This window comes from Budorcas taxicolor, chromosome 7 (genome assembly GCF_023091745.1).
Source record: "Budorcas taxicolor isolate Tak-1 chromosome 7, Takin1.1, whole genome shotgun sequence".
Taxonomy (NCBI): Eukaryota; Metazoa; Chordata; class Mammalia; order Artiodactyla; family Bovidae; genus Budorcas; species Budorcas taxicolor.
Window position 1 is genome coordinate 66,023,371 of NC_068916.1, and position 23,695 is coordinate 66,047,065.

The 23,695-nt window shown below is 43.4% G+C and overlaps 1 pseudogene; it reads left to right on the forward strand.

Annotated features, from left to right (window-relative positions):
• Positions 1-21,950: 21,950 nt before the first annotated feature.
• LOC128051872 (uncharacterized) lies at positions 21,951-22,051 on the forward strand (annotated as a pseudogene).
• The last annotated feature ends 1,644 nt before the right edge of the window (positions 22,052-23,695 follow it).

The following is a 23,695-nucleotide window of genomic DNA, read 5'->3' on the forward strand; positions in this document are numbered from 1 at the left end:
CACTCACCGATGAGTGGTGGAAAACTGTAAACCATCCAAATGAAAATAGCAGTGGACAGCAAGAGCTCTAATAGAGTAGAGCTTAGTGAATGTGGCAGCCTAATTCCCATGCCTATCTTTTTTTTTTTTTTTCCTATCACAGTGTTACAAAAACATCTTTCATTTTTTCTTTTTATTAGCCCACATTTTTATTCATGACAATGACAGGATACATTGTAAAACATTCCCCCTTTCTGGTAAATTTATCTGAGCATGCCTTCATTTCTTCATATCCTAAGCTGGAAAACAGATCTGTTTCCTTTACTCTGTTCTTTGAGCATTGACAGCATGAATGAAATTTAGGTCACTCTAGAATTTTCCTTGGTAATAATAATCCTATGAGTCTGGGCAGAATTTTATCTCCTCCCACCCCAGGTCACTTTTCCTGGTGATGACTCAGAACAGACACTTGACAAATGTTATCGTGCCTAGCAGGGGAAGCAAAGTACAGATGGATTAGTCTCTAGCCCTGTGCTCTGCATGCCAGGGTCATGACCAAGGTTGATGAGGATTTAAAACACTCACATGCCTCTCACACAGAGAGCGGTCATAAGAAGCCAAGGCTGGGGATCAGAACAACCTGGTTTGGAATTACTTCTCTTGACTCTTACCACTTCTATAGCATATGGGCAATTATCCACCTTTACTAAGATTCCATTTTCTCATCTACAAAATAGAATAATGCTATGTTTGTACCTTTACTTTGAAGATGCAATGCCGAAAGTAACCAAAGCATTTAATACAGTGACAGACGTGGTAAAGACTCTTTTAAAAGTGTGTTCTCAGTCGTGTCCAACTCTCTGCAGCTTCATGGACTGTAGTCTGCCAGGCTCCTCTCTCCATGGGATTCTCCAGGCATGACTACTGGAATAGGTTGCCATTTCCTCTTCCGGGGATCTTTCCAACCCAGGGATCGAACCCGCATCTCCTGCATCTTCCTGCATTGGCAAATGGACCTTTAAAAGTAGCTTGTAATTGTGTTGAGAAACAGAAGGACTTCCCTGGTGGCTCAGATGGTAAAGTGTCAGTCTACAATGCGGGAGACCCGGGTTCAATCCCTGGATCAGGAAGATCCTCTGGAGAAGGAAATGGCAACCCACTCCAGTACTCTTGCCTGGAAAATCCCATGGACAGAGGAGCGTGGTAGGCTACAGTCCATGGGGTAGCAAAGAGTTGGACATGACTGAGTGACTTCACTTTCATTTAATGGTGTTGAGAAACTTAAGTCTTCTGATGTACAGTTCAGTATCTTGTACTCCGGACTCTGCTACCTCCCTGATTCCTTGATTGCACTGTGGTGTGGAGGATGCTTCTGTAACTGCAGGAAAGATGACTGAGGAACATTGGTTTAGAGTTCCCTTTGGCAATCAACAGTAGACGCTGGCAATTATGAAAATAAACCCTGGAGTTCAGATGATCTGTTTTTCTTGTGATATGGCATGGGCCAAGTCATAGACAACATCTATGAGCTTCTACTTGTTTGATAAGGAAGTAATTCTTATCTCACAGGCTTTTGTAAGGATTAAATGAGGTGAAGACAAAACTGCCAGAAACATGGCAAGACCTTATTTCTACGCATCAGGGAAGAGTAGCTGTCGTTAGTATTTCTTTTTCTACCCATATCATTTCTTAACCCCTATTTGCCTTCCCTTGACTCCTGCAGGAAGACAATACTGTCTTTCAGGCTTATGCAAAACAGGGAACCAGTTTTCGGCCAGTTCTAAGGGGTGGCAGTAAGAGGATGCTGTGCAGAATTCCCAGCTGGGACACCCTAGAGGTATCTGGTAGTGCATCCCGACTGCTCCTCTCCATAGGCCTGTTAGTGCCTTCTCTGGACTTGTTCATCCTCGGGACCCTAAGGCCCTCCCTCCCAGGGAGGAACATTTTGTACCCCCACACCCCACAAAAAATGCCCACAGCACGAAATCCTCTGGCATTTGTCCTGTGGCATTTTCAGCCTCTGCCAGGTACTCCCTGGCATGTGGCTCTGATTGACAAGATTACTAATCCATTGTAATCATATTTTTCATAATTAGTCCCTGTGAGGCTGGGCTGGCTGCTCTTGCCCAGCTAAACTCCTGCCTGCTGTTGAATGTTTTTGCCAACTGTCGCCTCCCCAGGAGCGAGCTGGTGGACCAGCACTCACAGGTGTTCTTAAGAACTGCGTTTGTATCCTTCCCCATCTTCCCTTTTTGGTGCTTGGCTGCTGGGAATCCTCTCTTGATAAAAACTTACAATTAATGACTCCACACCTTAACAGATACCAAAAATGGCTTTAGTTTTTCTGTCTTCTGGATTGCACACTGCCCATTCCCCTTCTGTGGCTCCTTCCCTTCCATCCCCCTGGCCCGCCTCCCCCAGTCTCCCTGCGGCAAGGGCGAGGGCGAACTTCAAAGGCATTTCTGAATAAAAGAACACACGGCGGGACATCAATTATTTACCAGGCAAAGTTTTGGCAGGCACAAGGGCCTTTCCCTGTTTGTCTTGCTGAAGCCGCTGGAAGAGCGCTTTTGAAGGTTGCGCCCTGTCCATTCACACTGACCGCTTCAGCCACTAAGGGTGGGTGAACCCGGGCCCCTTCCCCTGCACCCTGGCACTGATGGGATTCAACAAGCAGTAACCAGGGTGACGATTGCTCATCTCAGTGGCAAGTTAAGGGTTTTCTGTTCTTGATTTTGCTTAATCCTTGCAGCACCTGAGGAAGTAAATACTAGTCATTCTCTCATTGTTAACAGATAGATGAGGAGTCAAGGTACAGGAAAGTTGTCTTGCCCAGGGTCCTTCAGCTAGAAGGCAGCACAACTGGGACTTGAGCTGGGCATGCGTGCTCCAGAGCTGTGGCTGTAACCGCTGTACTCTCTTCTGTGTTGACTGTGAGCTGGAGATGCCAGGAACCTGGATGATCAGGAGGTGGTGGCAGTGTCCTTGGAAAGAAGGGAATCAGAAATCTTCCTGGAGGAGTTCTTGAGGACAGGGCAGGTTCTTAGTGCTTTTTTTGTAACCGGCAGCGTCACTGGGGAAAACTGCTGCAGGACCAGTGCGAGGATGTGTGGTGCAGTCACTGGGCTCAGATGCACTGGTATTTACTGGGTGGGTGTGCATTCTCAGACTCCTTAGCCTATGGCTCTTGTGAGGTCATCTCCATAGTGACAACCAGTCCCTCACTGGCTCTGACTCTCATCCACAAACCCCACCCAACTGTTTCTTGGAATCACTAGGTGTTTATACGTGGCCCATCACCAGCTACCCAAGTTAACCTTACTCAGGCCATGGGAAGGAATTTTATAGGGTTCTGTTTAGTCCCTCTTAAGTTGTGAACATTTACAGAGTCTTTACTGAATGCCAGGTACAGCTAAGGATTTTACATTTTCTCATTTAATGGTCTATTCACCTACTCTGGTTAGGCAAGCATTCTTACGTTCATTTCCTGGTGAAGAAACTGAGGCTTGGAAGAATCAAGAAACTTGGCCAAGTTACCACAACCAGCGGTAGAGCCACAATTTGAACATGGAGGGAAGATCATACTGTTAGCTCCATTTTATTAAAATTAATTGTGTAAGTGTGTGTGAGATGGAGAGACAGACACATGGGCACCAGCTTCATGGATTGATGGAGGGATCACATCATCAGTGGAAGTACTGAACGTTTGCCTCTTCCTTTCTCAGTGGGGGCCTGTACCCATGCTCTACGCCTAAAGCTTGCATTTTTTATTTTTATCTTTAAGTTTTTATTTTGTATTTGGGTATCGCCAATTAGCAATGTTGTTACAGTTTCAGGTGAACAGTGAAGGGACTCAGTCGTATGTATACATGTATTCATTCTCCCCCAATCCCCTCCCATCCAGGCTGCCATATAACTGAGCAGAGTTCCCTGTGTTGTCCAGTAGGTCCTTATTATTTATCCATTTTAAATATAGCAGGGTGTACATGTCCATCCCAAACTCCCTATCAAAGCTCATTTTTTCCCCAATGACAAGAACTTTTATTTCTTTTTAATAAAGCTCTTGTTTTCAACAGTAACTTTTAGAAACCATTGTTAAAACTTTGAAGTCCTTGTTGAGTTTGAACACTCTCAGTTGCGGTTGGCACCTACCAATGTGAGTTGGTATACCAACCTCAGGAGGGCTCATCTTTGTCTGGTTATGCACTCAGTGGGTTGCAAGTATATTAAGAGAATCACACTGTAGATGGAAGAAAAATTGTTGGTTCCACACAGTGACCAAGGTCAAAATTCCTCCAGAAGGTCTCCTAAGCATATCTTAGGAGTACTTAGGAGACTGCCTATGCAAAGCCAGTTGCAGTAGTGAATTTGCTTTGTTCAAAAAAATAGCCTTATCTTCTCAGCAGGGACCTCAGAACTACAGCTCGAGGCATTGGAGTTATTGAGTAGAATGTGGGTATTAATATTACCTGAATTTCCTAGTAGGGTGGTGAGCCCAGCAGCAACTATTGAGGAAATTAGGGTAGACAGAGCCAGGTTCTTAGCCTGCTTTTGGTTTTGAATGCAGCGTCCACTTGGGACTAAGTTTAGAATATATACTCAAACAAAATGATTTCCTTACAGCTTCAGATGATCTATTAATTTGACCATAGAAATCAAGATGGCCTTCCCAAGCACGTAAAATGCCACCTAAAATTGGGTTGTTTGCATCTGCAGGCTGTTTCATCTGGGGTTCAAGGGGAGGCAGTTAATGGTGATTGCCTACATTGTGTTGCCTCTTGACACTCTCCGAACTCGCATAATTTGCTCCTGTGTATTTTGAGGTATGAGGGTAAGATGTGCCTGATGTGCTTATAAATAATCCCCTCGTATGTGTGCGTGTCTGCACAGTCCTCACTGATGTCCATCTTTTGCCATTACTGATTGTGACCTTAGTAAGAGTGGAGCAAATTCAACAAAAGTTTATCATGAATCTATTATATTCCAGGCAGTATGCTAACATCTAGAAGCCCTGGCCTTAGGAACTTTCCAGTGTGCAGGGGTTGAGGGGGTGGGACACACACGATACAGATATCCTGAAGAAAAGGCTTTCTGTTGAGGTCCTGAAATGTGCAAATCCTCACTGCACATAAGCAGGAGTGTGTTCTCTGCCCGAAATGACCTATTCCCTTGCTAAGCTGCATATGGTTCAGTTCAGTCACTCAGTTGTGTCTGGCTCTTTGTGACCCCATGGACTGCAGCATGCCAGGCTTCCCTGTCCATTAGCAACTCCTGGAGCTTACTTAAACTCATGTCTGTTGAGTCAGTGATGCCATCCAACCATCCCATCCTCTGTGGTCCCCTTCTCCTCCTGCTTTCAATCTTTACCAGCATCAGAGTTTTCTCCAGTGAGTTAGTTCTATGCATCAGGTGGCCAAAGTATTGGAGTTTCAGCTTCAGCATCAGTCCTTCCAATGAATATTCAGGCTTGATTTCCTTTAGGATTGACTGGTTTCATCTCCTTGCTGTCTAAGGGACTCTCAAGAGTCTTCTCCAATATCTCAGTTCAAAAGCATCAATTCTTCAATTCTCCAACTCTCACATCCATATGTGACTACTGGAAAAACCATAGCTTTGACTATACAGACCCTTTTTGTTAAAGTAATGTCTCTGCTTTTGAATATGCTGTCTAGGTTGGTCATAGCTTTTCTTCCAAAGAGCAAGCATCTTTTAATTTCATGGCTGCAGTCACCATCTGCAGTGATTTGGGAGCCCAAGAAAGTAAAGTCTCTCACTGTTTCCATTGTTTCCCCATCTATTTGCCATGAAGTGAAGCAAAATGGCTGTCTGGGGAGGCCTTACAAATAGCTGTGAAAAGAAGAGAGGCAAAAAGCAAAGGAGAAAAGGAAAGATATAAGCATCTGAATGTAGAGTTACAAAGAATAGCAAGAAGAGATAAGAAAGCCTTCTTCAGCAATCAATGCAAAGAAATAGAGGAAAAGAACAGAATGGGAAAGACTAGAGACCTCTTCAAGAAAAGTAGAGACACCAAGGGAACATTTCATGCAAAGATGGGCTCGATAAAGGACAGAAATGGTCTGGACCTAACAGAAGCAGAAGATATTAAGAAGAGGTGGCAAGAATACATGGAAGAACTGTATAAAAAAGATCTTCACGACCCAGATAATCATGATGATGTGATCACTCATCTAGAGCCAGACATCATGGAATGTGAAGTCAAGTGGGCCTTAGAAAGCATCACTACGAACAAAGCTAGTGGAGGTGATCGAATTCCAGTTGAGCTACTTCAAATCCTGAAAGATGATGCTGTGAAAGTGCTGCACTCAATATGCCAGCAAATTTGGAAAACTCAGCAGTGGCCACAGGACTGGAAAGGTCAGTTTTCATTCCAATCCCAAAGAAAGGCAATGCCAAAGAATGCTCAAACTACCGCACAATTGCACTCATGTCATGTGCTAGTAAAGTAATGCTCAAAATTCTCCAAGCCAGGCTTAAACAATACATGAACCATGAACTCCCTGATGTTCAAGCTGGTTTTAGAAAAGGCAGAGGAACCAGAGATCAAATTGCCAACATCCACTGGATCATGGAAAAAGCAAGAGAGCTCCAGAAAAACATCTACTTCTGCTTTATTGACAATGCCAAAGCCTTTGACTGTGTAGATCACAATAAACTGTGGAAAATTCTGAAAGAGAAGGGAATACCAGACCACCAAACCTACCTCTTGAGAAATCTGTATGCAGGTCAGAAAGCAACAGTTAGAACTGGACATGGAACAACAGACTGGTTCCAAATGGGAAAAGGAGTACGTCAAGGCTGTATATTGTCACTCTGCTTATTTAACTTCTATGCAGAGTACATCATGAGAAACGCTGGACTGGAAGAAACACAAGCTGGAATCAAGATTGCTGGGAGAAATATCAATAGCCTCAGATATGCAGATGACACCACCCTTATGGCAGAAAGTGAAGAGGAGCTAAAAAGCCTCTTGATGAAAGTGAAAGAGGAGAGTGAAAAAGTTGGCTTCAAGCTCAACATTCAGAAAATGAAGATCATGGCATCTGGTCCCATCACTTCATGGGAAATAGATGGGGAAACAGTGGAAACAGTTCAGACTTTATGTTTTTGGGCTCCAAAATCACTGCAGATGGTGACTGCAGCCACGAACTTAAAAGATGCTTACTCCTTGGAAGAAAAGTTATGACCAACCTAGATAGCATATTCAAAAGCAGAGACATTACTTTGCCGTCTTAGGTCCGTCTAGTCAAGGCTATGGTTTTTCCTGTGGTCATGTATGGATGTGAGAGTTGGACTGTGAAGAAGGCTGAGTGCCAAAGAATTGATGCTTTTGAACTGTGGTGGTGGAGAAGACTCTTGAGAGTCCCTTGGACTGCAAGGAGATCCAACCAGTCCATTCTGAAGGAGATCAGCCCTGGGATTTCTTTGGAAGGAATGATGCTAACGCTGAAACTCCAGTACTTTGGACACCTCATGTGAAGAGTTGATTCATTGGAAAAGACTCTGATGTTGGGAAGGAATGGGGGCAGGAGGAGAAGGCGACGACAGAGGATGAGATGGCTGGATGGCATCACGGACTCTATGGACATGAGTCTGAGTGAACTCCAGGAGATGGTGAGGGACAGGGAGGCCTGGTGTGCTGCGATTCATGGGGTCGCAAAGAGTTGGACACGACTGAGCAACTGAACTGAACTGAACTGATGGGGCTGGATGCCATGATCTTAGTTTTTTGAGTGTTGAGTTTTAAGCCAGCTTTTTCACTGTTCCGTCACATATACCTCTTAAAACCCCTTTTCATGCTTCTGTCTGCTCCAGACTGCTCAGACCCAAGTCCTTGTCCAAGCCTGGGGGTTGAGTATGAGGTTGTGGATAGGCTCAAGGGTATCAGATCATCAACAGACACCACACTCCATTTCCCAAGCTTTTTCCTCTGGGTTTCCTCACACACAGTTTCTATGGGCAATCCTACCTTTCACAGACAAGCCTAGAAGCTGGGCCTAAATTACAGTAAGTTCCCTACGTACAAATGAGTTCAGGTCTGAAGAGCGCATTCTTAAGTCAAAAAATGTTAGTCTAGGTACCTAGTTAACACAATTGGCCCTATAATACTGTATGGTAATAGGTTTATAATACTTTTTACACAGTTAATATGTACATAAAAAATACACAAAATGAAATATTTTTAATCTTATAGTACAGTACTTTGAGAAGTACAGTATTACACTACAACAGCTGGCATTCAGGGGCTGGCACATACATTCACATCTTTGGAAGTTTGCAACTTGAAGGTTCTTATTTAGGGGACTTACTGAACTGTGTTTGGGTATCTGTATATCTATACATATAGACTGTGTAAAACACATATATATAGACACACATGGCACATTTTCTCACCCTTCTAAGAAAGAGTGAGAACTTCCTTTGTGAAAAAAGAATGAAAAAGGTACATCCCATTTTCTCACCCTTCTAAGAAAGAGTGAGAACTTCCTTTGTGAAAAAAGAATGAAAAAGGTACATCCCATGTTGAAGAATTAAAATAACTATCCAGCTCAGTTGTTGAATTGCTCAATACCTCAAAATTGCTTCTGGGTTCCAGAGGACTAGAGGAATACTGGTACCATGATTCCAGATGTGTTGAAACTGCATCATGGAAGCATTATGAGTGAAATATGCCCTTCAAATGGATGGGCTGGAGTTTCTTACAGGGGCATGTCCCCCATTCTGTTCAAAATGCTCTTCCCCTCCCAGTTGAGGGAATTCCCTGATGGTCCAGTGGTTAGGACCTGGTACTTTCACTGCTGGAGCCTAGGTTTGATCCCTGGTTGGGGAACTGAGATCCCACATGCCACACAGTGAGGCCAAAAAATAAATCAGCACAGTTGAATTCTGCTGCTGCTTAGCTCTGATGTCACCTCTTCTAAGAGGCTTCCATTTTCCCCAAACTAAAACCATTCCCCCATCCATTCTGCAATCTCTATTCTATTACCCTGTATCTTTTTTTTTTTTTTTTGATAGCTAAGAAGTGGATTTATTCAGATTCAAAGAGAAGTGCACTCCACAGACAGAGTGTGGGCCATCACAGAGGACAAGTCTGGCTACCCTCTATTATTTTTAATGATGCTTATCATTGTCTGGAATGACCTCATTTTATTCCTGTATTGATTCATCTCCCTTCTGCCTCCCAGCATGCTCCCCACCCCACACTAGAAAGAAAATGCTGTAGTGTTCTTTTCCTTTCTGTTTCTGCTACCTGAAATAATACATAGCACATGCATACATGCTAAGTTGCTATAGTCGTGTCTGACTCTCTGTGATCCTATGGAGTATAGTCTGACAGGCTTCTTTGTCCATGGGATTCTCCAGGCAAGAATACTGGAGTGGGTTGCTATGCCTTCTTCCAGGAGATCTTCCTGACCCAGGGGTCGAACCCACATCTCTTACGTCTCCTGCATTGACAGGAAGGTTCTTTACCATTAGCACCACCTAGGAAGCCCCACATAGCACATCAGTTCAGTTCAGTCACTCAGTCATGTCCGACTCTTAGCGACCCGATGGATTGCAGCACGCCAGGCCTCCCTGTCCATCACCAACTCCTGGAGTTCACTCAGATTCACGTCCATCGAGTCAGTGATGCCATCCAGCCATCTCATCCTCTGTCGTCCCCTTCTCCTCCTGCCCCCAATCCCTCCCACTATCAGAGTCTTTTCCAATGAGTCACCTCTCCGCATGAGGTGTCCAAAGTACTGGAGTTTCAGCTTTAGCATCATTCCTTCCAAAGAAATCCCAGGGCTGATCTCCTTCAGAATGGACTGGTTGGATCTCCTTGCAGTCCAAGGGACTCTCAAGAGTCTTCTCCACCACCACAGTTCAAAAGCATCAATTCTTTGGCGCTCAGCTTTCTTCACAGTCCAACTCTCACATCCATACATGACCACTGGAAAAACCATAGCCTTGACTATACAGACCGTAGTCGGCAAAGTAATGTCTCAGCTTTTGAATATGCTATCTAGGTTGGTCATAACTTTGCCTCCAAGGAGTAAGCGTCTTTTAATTTCATGGCTGCAGTCACCATCTGCTGTGATTTTGGAGCCCCCCAAAGTGAAGTCTGACACTGTTTCCACTGTTTCCCCATCTATTTCCCATGAAGTGATGGGACCAGTACATCATGAGAAACGCTGGGCTGGAAGAAGCACAAGCTGGAATCAAGATTGCCAGGAGAAATATCAATAGCCTCAGATATGCAGATGACACCACCCTTATGGCAGAAAGTGAAGAGGAACTAAAAAGCCTCTTGATGAAAGTAAAAGTGGAGAGTGAAAAAGTTGGCTTAAAGCTCAACATTCACATAGCACATAGTTAGGGCTTAATAAGTATTTGTCAAATGAATAAGTGAATAAATGACTACTACCTCCCCAGCCACATTTTAGTTTTAGGCGACTCAGGGTAATAGACATACAATGTCTGTCCCCTTAGACCAGACTCTTCCTTTTTGGGAGAAAACAATCGCCTTATTTAGGACAGGATATACATTGGCATCCCATTCTATAGTGCAGAGTCAGGCCTCTAGGCCTGAAGAACTTACAGCCTGGGAACTGGCCAGGGCTATTAAGTAGTTGTTTTAGCTGCACTGACTCTTGAGCTGGGAAATGTTGGCCACTGTACTCCTCATCTGTTCCTTGGTGGGGAGGAGTAGCGATACTGGTGAAATGCCTTGGGAGATCTCTGACTGCTTTCTAGGAGACAGGGGCTGAATTCCCTGAGAGCAGAAGCTTATGTGAGGTGGCTGTGAATCCGGGGAGGGGGGCGGGCAGGGGGATTCTGTTCTCAGGTGGAACCTTGGCAGCCCCTGTGCACGTGACAGGCAAACAAGTCACTAAGGCAGCTGTGTCTCACTGTCAGAACCAAAAGTGTGTCCTTGTACACTTGAAGGTGTAATTTTTTTTGTTCCTTCCCTGCTTGTTTTTATTCTGCTCACTGATCAAATTTTTAGTTCAGACTCTCAGCCGTGCTGCCTTGCAGACAATCTGAAGTCACATTACAAACTAAAACTAGGCACATTTTGCCCTTGTATGAAAATCAGATGAAATGGTTAACTTCTCTTAAGTAACAGAGCAGAAAATAATTCCTCTGAACCTGATCACTTACATCAGGGGTCCCCACCCTCTGGGCCACAGACTGGTACTGTGTTAGGAACCAGACTGCACAGATGGAGGTGAGTGGTGGACAAGTGAGCTGGATGAGCAAGCAAAAGCTTCATCCCCTCCCCATCACTCACCCATCACCCCTAGATGAGACCGTCTAGTTGCTGGAAAACAAATTCAGGGCTTCCATTGATTCTGCATTATGGTGAGTTGTTTAGTTACTTTATTATATATCACAATGTAATAATAGAAAAAAGTGCACAATAAATGTAATGTGTTTGAATCATCCTGAAACTATCCCTCCTGTTCTCCTGATCCTGGAAAAATTGTCTTCCATGAAACTGGTCCCTAATGCCAAAAAGGTCGGGGACTGCTGACTTACATAGACATCCCATATCTATTATTGTGATAAATTCTTAGAAAAACTCTCTGAAGCACCCATGGTAATCTTGTAACAGAGCGCAGCCCAACACAACACTTAGCATGTGGCCATTGCTGTGTGTCATTACCTCAGCAATTTGGCCAGTTTAGGGAGTCCTCTAAATGTTTTCTCATTATTTGCCTGCACATTTAAAATGTCTTACAGAATTAAAACACAAGAATTACACTTTCGTAGTGGACCACCATCTAAAACTATATTCTAAGTTCGAGAAGATAGCTGGGGCATAATAAAAATAATTCTGGTCATAGAATCTCATTGCCAGGGTTTCAAGTTCCAGCCCTGCCCCTTTTTTAATGGCCTACCTTGGAAAATCATCCTCTCTGAATCTCACCGTCCTCATCCACATGTGAGTGTGTGCTCAATCGGGTCTGACTCTTTGTGACCCCACGGACTGTAGCCAGCCAGGTTTCTCTGACCAGCCAGTGGTTACCAGGGGACTGTGAGTAGTCATGTTCAGCTACTAGTTGGCATGGTAGTGGGCCCCTCCCCCAAGTGACCAACTGTCAATGAGTGACCGTTAGTGGTCCTGCTCAGCCATTGGTCAGCATTGCAGTGGGCTCCTCCCCTAAGTGACCGACTGTCAATGAGCGACCGTTAGTGGTCCATTCAGCAAACAGTTGGCAGAGTGGTGATTGTCAGACTGAGAATGAGCTAAGAGGTGAATCCTGGCCTTCTCTCTTGGGGCCTTGGATCAGTGGGTGAGATGGGGGGCCCAGCTGGGGGCTGTGTCCTGCAGGGCTCCATAACCTTCACCAGGCCTCCCTCTGGCCTTGGCTCAGGCCTTGAGGTGGCGGTGAATCTCTCCCCAGTCCCTGCCTCTGTGACCTAATGGTGGTGGCCGTCTTCCTGAGACATAGTCTGAAGGACCTGCCCCCGCTGTATGGGTGGCCTGAGGGCCAGCTGGATCCTGGGCGCCTGGCTCCTCCAGGGATGACAGCTGGGCAGGGTCTGGGACCTAGTGCTGAGGGCGCTGCCAACTGACCTCTGCCTCCTCTCAGCCAGGACTGGGACCTCAGAGAGTGAAAGTTGTGCCCTGTGACTTTGCCCTTCCTTGTAACAGTGAAGAGCTCTTGTTTGATGGAGATTTATAGGAGCATTGTTGCCGGACCATGACTGACGTTGAGAACAAAGGATCTGACACCGAGAAGTTCGCAACAAGTAACCATGCCTCTCCCTCACCTCTCTTAGACAGGGGCTTTGCCGGAAGCCTTTGTGGAGTTTGGGATTTCTAAGGCATGGGTCTCCCGTCTCCTTGCATGCTGCTGCTGGAGTGGCATTGCCTTCTCCGATCTCCTTGAATGGCCCTCAGTAAACCTTTGTCTGTTCCAGACTCTGGTGTTTTGGTATTGTTTGGCTTCCCGGGCACTGGTCACACAAACTTGTGTTGCAGTTAGTAAGCTCTTTTTATCTCCATCTTAAGTCTGCCATTGCAGGAGATGTGGGTTCCATCCCTGGGTTGGGAAAATCCCCTGGAGAAGGAAATGGCAACCCACTCCAGTATTCTTGCTTGGGAAATCCCATGAACAGAGAAACCTGGCTGGCTACAGTCCATGGGGTCACAAAGAGTCGGACACGATTGAGCACACACTCACATGTGGATGAGGACGGTGAGATTCAGAGAGGATGGTTTTCCAAGGTAGGCCATTAAAAAAGGGGCAGGGCTGGAACTTGAAACCCTGGCAATGAGATTCTATGACCAGAATTATTTTTATTATGCCCCAGCTATCTTCTCGAACTTAGAATATAGTTTTAGATGGTGGTCCACTACGAAAGTGTAATTCTTGTGTTTTAATTCTGTAAGACATTTTAAATGCGCAGGCAAATAATGAGAAAACATTTAGAGGACTCCCTAAACTGGCCATGCAGCAACTCGTGTGTGTGATTGCTTCTGGGTAGGTGTTGAGGATCAATTGTGCAAAGAAGTTTTCAGATTCAGGAAAATGAAATAAAAGTGGTTTTTTTTTTTTTTTTGTACTATAATTCTCAGTAGGCCCCAGGCTTGAATATCTTTACCACTTCCTTCCTAAAATGTTTCATCCTGTCCACTGCTAATTTTATAATGGAATTATATATGTGATAACTACCTTTGAGCATTGAAGAATTCCACAGTTCCATTTATATTTCAAAACTCTTCAACTATATAAAGCTTTTATTACCCCGAGGAAAACTTACTACAGACTATCTTTGTGACTAGCGCTCTGTGTGTGTGTGTATGTGTGTGTGTGTGTGTGTGAGAGAGAGAAAACATGTAGTGGTCATTATGCGTAAGGCTGTGCAAGATTCTTGTTGAGGCAAATGTTAGGCACAGTACCTACCTTCAAGGAGACGTGTTCTAGCTGAAGCATTATTAGAAAATGAATAACAGTAATGCAAGATAGGGTGGGTTGTTTAATAGAAGCTTTGCCAGGACCACCTGGGCTTCAACAGAGACTTTAGCCTCATATCTGATGGGGCAGGGAGTTTTTGAAATGGGAGTTTTGAAATGAAATATACAAAAGGAGGTATATTTAAACATTCAGATACAGGAAGGGTATCCTAAGCAGACAGAAGTAAGTTAATGAAGGTGAAGAGCCACGAGAACAAACAGACTTATTTAGAGAATAGTATATTAGTTTGATTAGAATTTAGACTCTTCCTAGAATAGTGTTTCATATACTAAAAAAAAAAAAAAAAAGCTACTGTTTAGCAGTGTACCTCAGTCTACTCCACCCACCCACACCTATCGGAAGGGACTCCACTAATCCACATGTACACATGTGTAGTTGCTTTCAGCGTTGTATGGAAGCTAAGCAGCTTATGGAATACTGAATTAGAGTCCTTCAGAATCACTTTAGTGGTGTTAATTATAGCTTACTTTGGTCCCCTTACCTGCTTAGCAGATTCCTGTAAAGATGTTAAGTCATAGCTAAAACAGTTATCTATGGAATTGATCAAAATTAGCTCATGAGATTTTCGGATCAGTTTATGGTCCATTGGGGGATTTTGGGGACCCATCAATAGTCCATGGATCAAGTTTTGAACAGTGGCTGGAAGGGATGATGAGTGATAAAGCAAATGATGCTATGTTGTAGAGATTCTTTCAGGCCAAAATGAAGGGTTGTACTTAATTGCCATTGAGGGTATTTGAATAGAGGAGTAGAGTTGAGGTTTTATGACAAGAAAGAAACAGTCCTTTGAAGGGATTGGAGAAGGGAGAGTTTTCAGTATAGATAACCAGGTAAGAGAGGTGACGGCTAGAGGTGTGGAAGTGGAAACATGATAGTGAACTTGCAGAGACAGGATTGACAGACTTGACAAGTTGATGGGGAAAGATAGAACAGAAGGCTTGGCTAGTATGACTGGATACATTATGAAAACGGTGCCAGGAACACAAACTGGAAAGTTTGGTGTTAAAGCTCTTTCACTAGGGAAAACAATGAATTCAAAACAATTGCTGAGAAATTGGGAATGTGAAAAAGAATTGTAGAAACTTCTAGGAAATAGTTGGTGAATTGCATGTGAATAGTGTTGTATTCCAACCAAAATCTTTGTCATAGGATATTGGTTAACATTAAGGGACTGATGTCATAGAGTCAAACAGTTCCTTTACTGAGATGGATGTGATTCATAGGCAGTACTAAGGGTATCCAAATACCTATTTGGGGCTTTACAGATGGCGCTAGTGGTAAAGAACCTACCTGCAAATGCACAAGAGGTAAGAGACCCGGGTTCGATCCCTGAGTTGGGAAGATCCCCTGGAGGAGGACATGGCAACCCACTCCAACATTCTTGCCTGGAGAATCCCATGGACAGAAGAGCCTGGAGGGCTACAGTTTATAGGGTCGCAAAGAGTCAGATACAACAGAGGCAACTTAGCATGTAGCACGCATAAGGGTATCCAAAGTTGAGACATGTCAGGGAGTATGTATCCTCCTGACAGCATTACTCTGTTGCACAGCTCTAGGGGGTACCATTCACTTGGATAATTGTGAGTGATGTCCTTTGGATTTGTGCAATATGGCAGCCTGGATTCTTGTTGAATGACTTCTTTTTTGAATTGTAATAATTTGCTTTAGATTATTTGGCATTGAAAGTAAATGTAAGAGTTTTGTGGGGACAGTGCCATTTGGGCCGAGTTAGTTCTCCTGCCTCTGTTTCCAGTGCTTCATTCCCATCAGTTTTATTGTCCTCATCATGTGACATTGCAATTTTTGTTTCCAGGTCCACTCCACCCCTCAAGGGCAAGGGTAGGGAAGAACAGATGATGGTGTAAGAGAATGTCCCATTTTTTTAGCATGAAGACACAGGCTACATAGAAGAGTAGGGGGGAATGTTAGGTTCTCTTGAGTGGTAATTGTCTAAAAGCACAAAGCTATATTCATGCATCTGTATAAGATTTGGCCTAGAAAATCATGGAGAATCCAGGGCTTTGCTAATGGTGGCAGAGAAAATGAAAAGCATGTCAGAGTTTTGAGTTTATTTTGATAAGGACTGATACCTGAAAGAAACCTCTTTTAACTTTCAAATACCTTTGAGAAAGTTTATAGAGAAACTCCTATATTTTTCTTGAGCAGTGTTTTTGTTTTATTGTAATTAATTTTTTCAGTTGAAGCATAGTTGCTGTACAATATTGTTATAAATGTACAATATGCATGTGGAAGTGTTAGTTGCTCAATCATGTCTAATTCTTTGCAACCTCATGGACTGTAGCCCACCAGGCTCCTCTTTCCATGGAATTCTCCAGGGAAGAACACTGGTGTGGGTAGCCATTCCCTTCTCCAGGGATCTTTCTGACCCAGGGAATGAATCCAGGTCTCCAGTGTTGCAGAAGGATTCTTTACGATCAGAGCTACCAATAGTGATTTACTATTTTAAAAGATTATATTCCATTTATAGTTATAAAATATTATCTATATTCCCCGTGTTGTACTATATATGCTTGTAGCTTATTTTATGGCTAAAACTTTGTACTCTTAAACCCCTACCCTGTATTTCCCCTCCTTCCTTCTGTCTCTGAACTGGTGCCCACTAGTCAGTTCTCCACATCTGTGAGCCTGCTTCTTTTTTGTTTTATTAACTAGTTGTATTTTTTAGATTCCACATAAGTTATATTATACAGTGTTTGTCTTCCTGTCTGTACAGTCAGGCTTTTCTCAGTAACTAATATTGTGATATGAATGAATTGGTCAAACCAAACAGTTCTTTCTAGCCACCTGGGAGAAGGGCATGAGGTGATGAGTGGGTGCCTTGAAAAACAGCAAGAGGGTTACCTGTGTGGAGTTTTTGACTTGTCAGTAGCAGAGGTGAGGGAGAGTGCCTGCAGAGAAGGGAGGAGCTCAGAAAGTTGAGGCTTTGGGCCAGCAGAGGTAATGTTGCCTACTTTTATAATTTTGGTAAGAGTTTGTTTTTTTCCCCCTGCTGGGCCAGAAGTACTGACAACTCCCTTGTACTGGTCTATCTGTATGTTTTACACCTGGCCCACGCCTCATTCCAGTTCAGTTTTACAAACACCTTGAAGCTATTTCCTTGTTAAAGCCAGGAAAGTTCTGAAAATTTGCCTCTGTTACATAACAGAGATAAAAAGGTGATTCATGGGCTCATGAGGAGCTCCAAAGAACCAAACCTGCAAATGACTCATAGTTTAAAAGAAATTTTGTCAAATAGGTTCAGGGTAACCAGTTCCTCGGGATTTGTGTGACTCTATCTGGCCCCAGGGTTCAAGTCACTATTTCTTGCCCTTTATTTTGGCTAGGCCATGTGGATCTGTGGAAGAAAGGAGTATTGAAGGAGACTAGGGGTTTTTCAGGAGATGTGGCTTGAGGGGAAGGCGCAGAGGCTTAAACCAGGATGGGACAAACAGAATCTGATGTCTCAGGTGCCAAGTAAAACAGTGCTGAAAGTGAGATGCACAAGCTTTTTCTCTAGAGAGAATCATTGGGATGATCTGAGAGAGGAGACAGGAAGCTTTTCTTTAAGGCTTATATCATGAGTTCCTTTATAATTTCCCTCAAAAGGGAAATTCTGACCACGTTCCTGCAAAGGCCTTAACAGTACTTGCTCACTCCAACTGTGTGGATGAGATCCTGTGATGGTTAATTTTATGTGTTAACTCGATTGGGACATGGAACTGAGATGTTTGGTCAAACATACCTTGGATATTTCTGTAAGGGTGTTTTTTGAACATGGTTGACATTGAAATCAGTGGACTCTGGGTAAATTCTTCCATAAGTGGGTGGACTTCATCCAGTCAGTTGAAGGCCTTCATAAAACAATTGATCTCTGCTGAGCAAAAAGGAATTCTGTGGGTATACAGACTTTGGACCCTACACCTTTAGCTCTCCTGGGTCTCCAGGCTTCTGGTTCACCCTGAAGATTTTGGACTTGACAGTCTCTGCCATTGTGTGAACCAGTTCCTTAAAATCTCTGTCTCTCTCCCCCTTCCCCCACAGTATTTTTTCTATTTCTCTGGAGAACCCCAATACAGATCCGACGAGGGATTCTTTCTTTATTAAGATAGGGTAGGCTATACTGTGGTAGCCAGCAAGTTCTAGAACCCAGTGATTTAATACAGCAAAAACGTTTCTCACTTTAGTTGTGTGTTCACAGAAGGTGAACTCAGTTCTCCTCATTCATGACCCACAGTGACAGAGTCCTCTTTGACTTGAAGGACCATAATCATCATGGCAAAGGGAGGGGAAATGGCTGCCTCTTAAAGATCCCACCTGGATGCGGAAAGGCCACGTCCACTCTTATTCCTTTATCTATTGTCAGTCTTGTGGCAGCCTTTTACTTCAAAGGGGGCCGTGGAAGAAGAATCCTGCCTGGTGCCCAGAAGGAGAACAGGAGCCCTTTCCGAAGTACTCCCCAGTCCCTCACTTCTTAAATGATGGTTAGATGGGCATTTCCATGGGCCTGTGATTGGGTGGACAGACACTTGGACTATCTGGATAGTTTTTCTGCCTGAGAAGAAATTCAACATAGAGGAAAGTGGAGCTGAGATGAATTCTGATAATATGCTTTTTGAGATCCTGGATCCAGCTGCGTCTGAAGCTGCCCCTGAGTTCCGAGTGTTAGGAAATAATACAACCCATCTTTTGGTTTCCTTAAGCTGGTTTGTATGGGTTTCCATCACTTGCTGTCACAAGTTTCTGGACTAATACAGGGATGATAGAAAACTAATTGATTTCTAGATTCTCTGACACACACTGGTCCTTGGACACCTGCTGTCCTTTCCTATTTTAACACTTGTACTGGTCCTTGTACTTAAACTTTGCCATTTCCTTCCATTGACTAGCCAAAGTCTTTCTTCCATTCTATTTTGTTACTGTCACCAGGACAAAGCGATACCCAATCTACGTCCCTCCCCTATCTTCAACCCAAATCAATCTTTTCCTTCTATGTTATTGTAACAGTGCACCTGAACTTCTGTTGCAGTACTTGTCGTATTCTGTCTTGTACTAACCAACGCTTGTGGAGCACTTACTGTATAATGGAATGCTTTACATTCCTACAGACATAAATTCTTTGATCCCTCATAACCCTCTGGAGTTGGTACTATTATTCCCAGATGACACATAGATTGCAATTTAGAGAAGTTGAATGATTTCCCTTGGATCAGCAGTCCCCAACCTTTTTGTCTCGAGGACTGGTTTCATGGAAGACAATTTTTCCATGGACTGGGGGCGGGGGGATGGTTTTGGAATGATTCAAGCACATTATGTTTATTGTGCACTTTATTTCTGTTATTATTACATCAGCTCCACCTCAGATCATCAGGAATTAGATTCTGGAGGTTGGGGACCCAGCCTTAGATCACATGCCTGGAAGCTGGGATTTAGAATCCAGAAGACCTGGCCCCAGAACTCACAACTTTTATCTTCATAGTTACTTTGAGACCTGGCTTTTCTCCTTGATTAGACTATGTGTCCTGTCTGCTAGAAATCTTGCAGTCACATTGGGGATCACACCTAGCAAGTGTTCAGGATCTTATAGCCTGCTATGTGGGTGCTGACTTCATTTCTAGCTTCACTTATGCTTCTTGTCTTAATTTCTCTCCTGATTTCTCCACCAACTTATTCTAAGCTTTATTTTCCCTTATTGTAGCATTTACAATTTTGTAAGCCACCTCAATCCGTTTTAGAAGGGAAAATAAATAAATGAAGGTCAAATGCTAGATTGTTAGTTCCTGAAGGATAAAGACTGACAGGAAGGGAAAATTGCTGCTTCTACCCCTCTTGAATTCTTGTGGTTGGAATAATAATAAAATAGAAACAAGACAGGATGACAGGAGAAAAAGAAGCACGTTTTAACTTGTGTGCAGGTAGGTCTTATAGAAATGGGACCTAAGAAGTGGCCAAAGCAGGCAGGCTTCATGCTTTTTGGGGAAAACAAAGCAATTTAGGTTTTGAGAGCTCAATTAGTGAGGAAACCAAGCAGAATATGGACTTGGGGTAGTGAATGAAAGAAGTTAACAAGATTTTCTTATACAGGCTGGTGCGCTAGAACTCCATATCTCTGGTGATAAGGGTTTCCTTTTACCTCCAGCTGCAAAGAGGGCACATTTCACAGGGGAGATTAATTTGCTGCTTTCAGGGAGACAGAGAGGATGGTTAGAGTGTCCTCTTGCATTGACTCTTTCATAAGTAACTTTAACTCAAAATAACCAATAGGCTATTTAGGCATATTTGGGGGCAGCCCCCTCTGAGACCCAACACAACCAATTTTGTTTAACATTTTCTCTAGGTCTTAGCTCTTGAACTCAGAAAATGTGTTTTGAATTCGCTTGAGGTAAAATCTCCAGATTTAGAGGATTAAGAAGTGTCAGGTATAAGGAAGGATTCTGTGGTGTGACTGTGCCTAAAATCTCTACCAGAGGGTGTAATGGGGGCATTGGCAGTGTGTGATGGGGGTGGTGCTTTCCATAGGCTGTACCTGAGAGGATAAAATAAGACATGGTACTGCAGCAGAAAAGAATTCACCTTGCTGCCTGGCTTTTTGGAGAGCTGAATATTTTACCTTTAGCAGCATTCCGAATTCTTTGTGGAGATTGGAAACAGTGACTAGAAACTATTAATATTTTTGGGTCTCTCAGTCACCCAGGAAGCAGTAAGGTGCTAACTGGCAAGAAGGGCTGAGGTGTCTTTTATTACAGCCCTTCAGGTGTGAGACTTGTTGCTGTGAAGGAATGGATTCCAGTGGGAGCCACCCTCTCAGCCTGTTTCACATCATGGCCTCCTCTGAGAAAAATTAGAAACCTACCTTCTCTGACTGTGAGGCGTCTCTCGGTACGGGCAGACACAACTCGAGCTGAACTGCCTGTGCTCATGCTCATTTACAGCTAGATTTAGGAAAGCAGCCACGTTTGGCCAGCTCTGGGAGAGCGTGGCAGCTTCTGAGGAAACAGCTCTTCCCAGAGTGTGTGAAGAGCAGAAAAGCAAGACAAGACAGAAGACTCAGTCTGACGGCAGGAGCCTGCATCGCCGTTCTCTCAGAACCGCCTCCATCATCCTCCTCTTCTGTCTCTGACACAATGCTACCATTCCAGCACTTCCCAAAATCCTGCAGTCATGCAATTTTATCTCAAAACATTTCCTTGGATGCCTGCTGTGTGCTGGGTCCTGTGCTAGACCCTGGGGCTGTCAGGAGACATAGAAAAGCTGCTCTGATGGAGTGAATTTGTCATTTGGGGAATGACTGTTGCTAGTGTTTTGAGCACAGTTGGCTGACAGGGATCAGTAAACACCAAAATAGCAATATAGAGTCATTTGCATGGGGAATGTTAACTTATTATGTATGTATATCTGGGTGAAGAGAGGAATATGGTGACCCATTTAAAAGTTCTTTACATCAGTGTTTCAAAATACTCAACTTTTAAATAAACCACTCTCTGTATTTAGCTCTATGCAGAATAAAATAGATAGGAAAATAAACAGCCTGCTGAAGTTCAGAAACAATTCCTGCCTATCCACAGGCAGTATAGAAAGGACCATCTCTTGTGGCTATGTAGTTTTATAGTTCTGTGTACTGTTTACTGGGGTCTCTTCATTTCTGTTTCTTCATTATGTTTCTCTCAATCCCAATTTTTTACCCTTATGTCCCCCAATATATGGCCCCCTTCCAATATCAAGTCTTCTTTTGAGCTGCCTGTGTGAAGAAATAGGGGTGATCCCACATGGAAAAGACGGGAACTGTGGCATTGAGTTCCAGCTGCCAGACTGCCTACTTGAGACTCAGAGCAACAAAGGACATTGCCTTGTTAGGATGGATAGAAACCAGAATACAGTATGGAAAAACACTTGTACCCTTTGACTAAGATCCAAAGAGTATTTGTGGACAGTGAGTTGCAAGTAAAATCTATTCCTCTCAAACGTTATTACTTAGACAATAAAACAATATCTCTGTGCTTACATATACTAAAATTGGAACAATACAGAGATTAGCATGGCCCCTGTGCAAGGATTACACGCAAATTTGTGAAGCATTCCATATTTTTAAAGCCACAGTCATCAGGACAGTATGGTACTGGCACAAAGACAGAAATATAGATCAATGGAACAAAATAGAAAGCCCAGAGATAAATCCACACACCTATGGACACTTTATCTTTGACAAAGGAGGCAAGAATAAACGATGGAGAAAAGACGATCTCTTTAACAAGTGGTGCTGGGAAAACTGGTCAACCACTTGTAAAAGAATGAAACTAGAACACTTTCTAACACCATACACAAAAATAAACTCAAAATGGATTAAAGATCTAAATGTGAGACCAGAAAATATAAAACTCTTAGAGGAAAACATAGACAAAACACTCTCTGACATAAATCACAGCAGTATCCTCTATGACCCACATCCTAGAGTAATGGAAATAAAAGCAATAATAAACAAATGGGACCTAATTAAACTTAAAAGCTTTTGCACAATGAAGGAAACTATAAGCAAGGTGAAAAGACAGCCTTCAGAATGGGAGAAAATAATAACAAATGAAGCAACTGACAAATAACTAATCTCAAAAATATACAAGCAGCTCATGCAGCTCAATTCCAGAAAAATAAATGACCCAATCAAAAAATGGGCCAAAGAACTAAACAGACATTTCTCCAAAGAAGACATATAGATGGCTAACAAACATGAAAAGATGCTCAACATCACCCATTATCAGAGAAATGCAAATCAAAACCACAATCTCACACCAGTCAGAATGGCTGCTATAAAAGGTCTGCAAATAATAAATGCTGGAGAGGGTGCGGAGAAAAGGGAATGCAGACTAGTACAGCCACTATGGAGAACAGTGTGGAGATTCCTTAAAAATTGGAAATAGAACTGCCATACGACCCAGCAATCCCACTGCTGGGCATACACACTGAGGAAACCAGAATTGAAAGAGACACGTGTACTCCAATGTTCATTGCAGCACTGTTTACAATAGCCAGGACATGGAAGCAACCTAGATGTTCATTGGCAGACGAATGGATAAGAAAGCTGTGGTACATATACACAATGGAATATTACTCAGCCATTAAAAACAATGCATTTGAATCAGTTCTAATGAAGTGGTTGAAACTGGAGCCTATTATACAGAGTGAAGTAAGCCAGAAAGAAAAACACCAATACAGTATCAGTTCAGTTCAGTTCAGTTCAGTCACTCAGTCATGTCCGACTCTTTGCAACCCCATGAGTTGCAGCACTCCAGGCCTCCTGTCCATCACCAACTCCTGGAGTTCACCCAAACTCATGTGCATCGAGTCAGTGATGTGATCCAGCCATCTCATCTTCTGTCGTCCCCTTCTCCTCCTGCCCTTAATCCCTCCCAGCATCAGGGTCTTTTCCAATGAGTCAACTCTTCGCATGAGGTGGCCAAAGTATTGGAGTTTCAGCCTCAGCATCAGTCCTTCCAATGAATACCCAGGACTGGTCTCTTTTAGGATGGACTGGTTGGATCTCCTTGCAGTCCAAGGACTCTCAAGAGTCTTCTCCAACACCACAGTTCAAAAGCATCACGCATATATATGGAATTTAGAAAGATGGTAATGATGACCCTATATGTGAGACAGCAAAAGAGACACAGATGTATAGAACAGTCTTTTGGACTCTGTGGGAGAAGGCAAGGGTGGGATGATTTGAGAGAAGAGCACCTAAA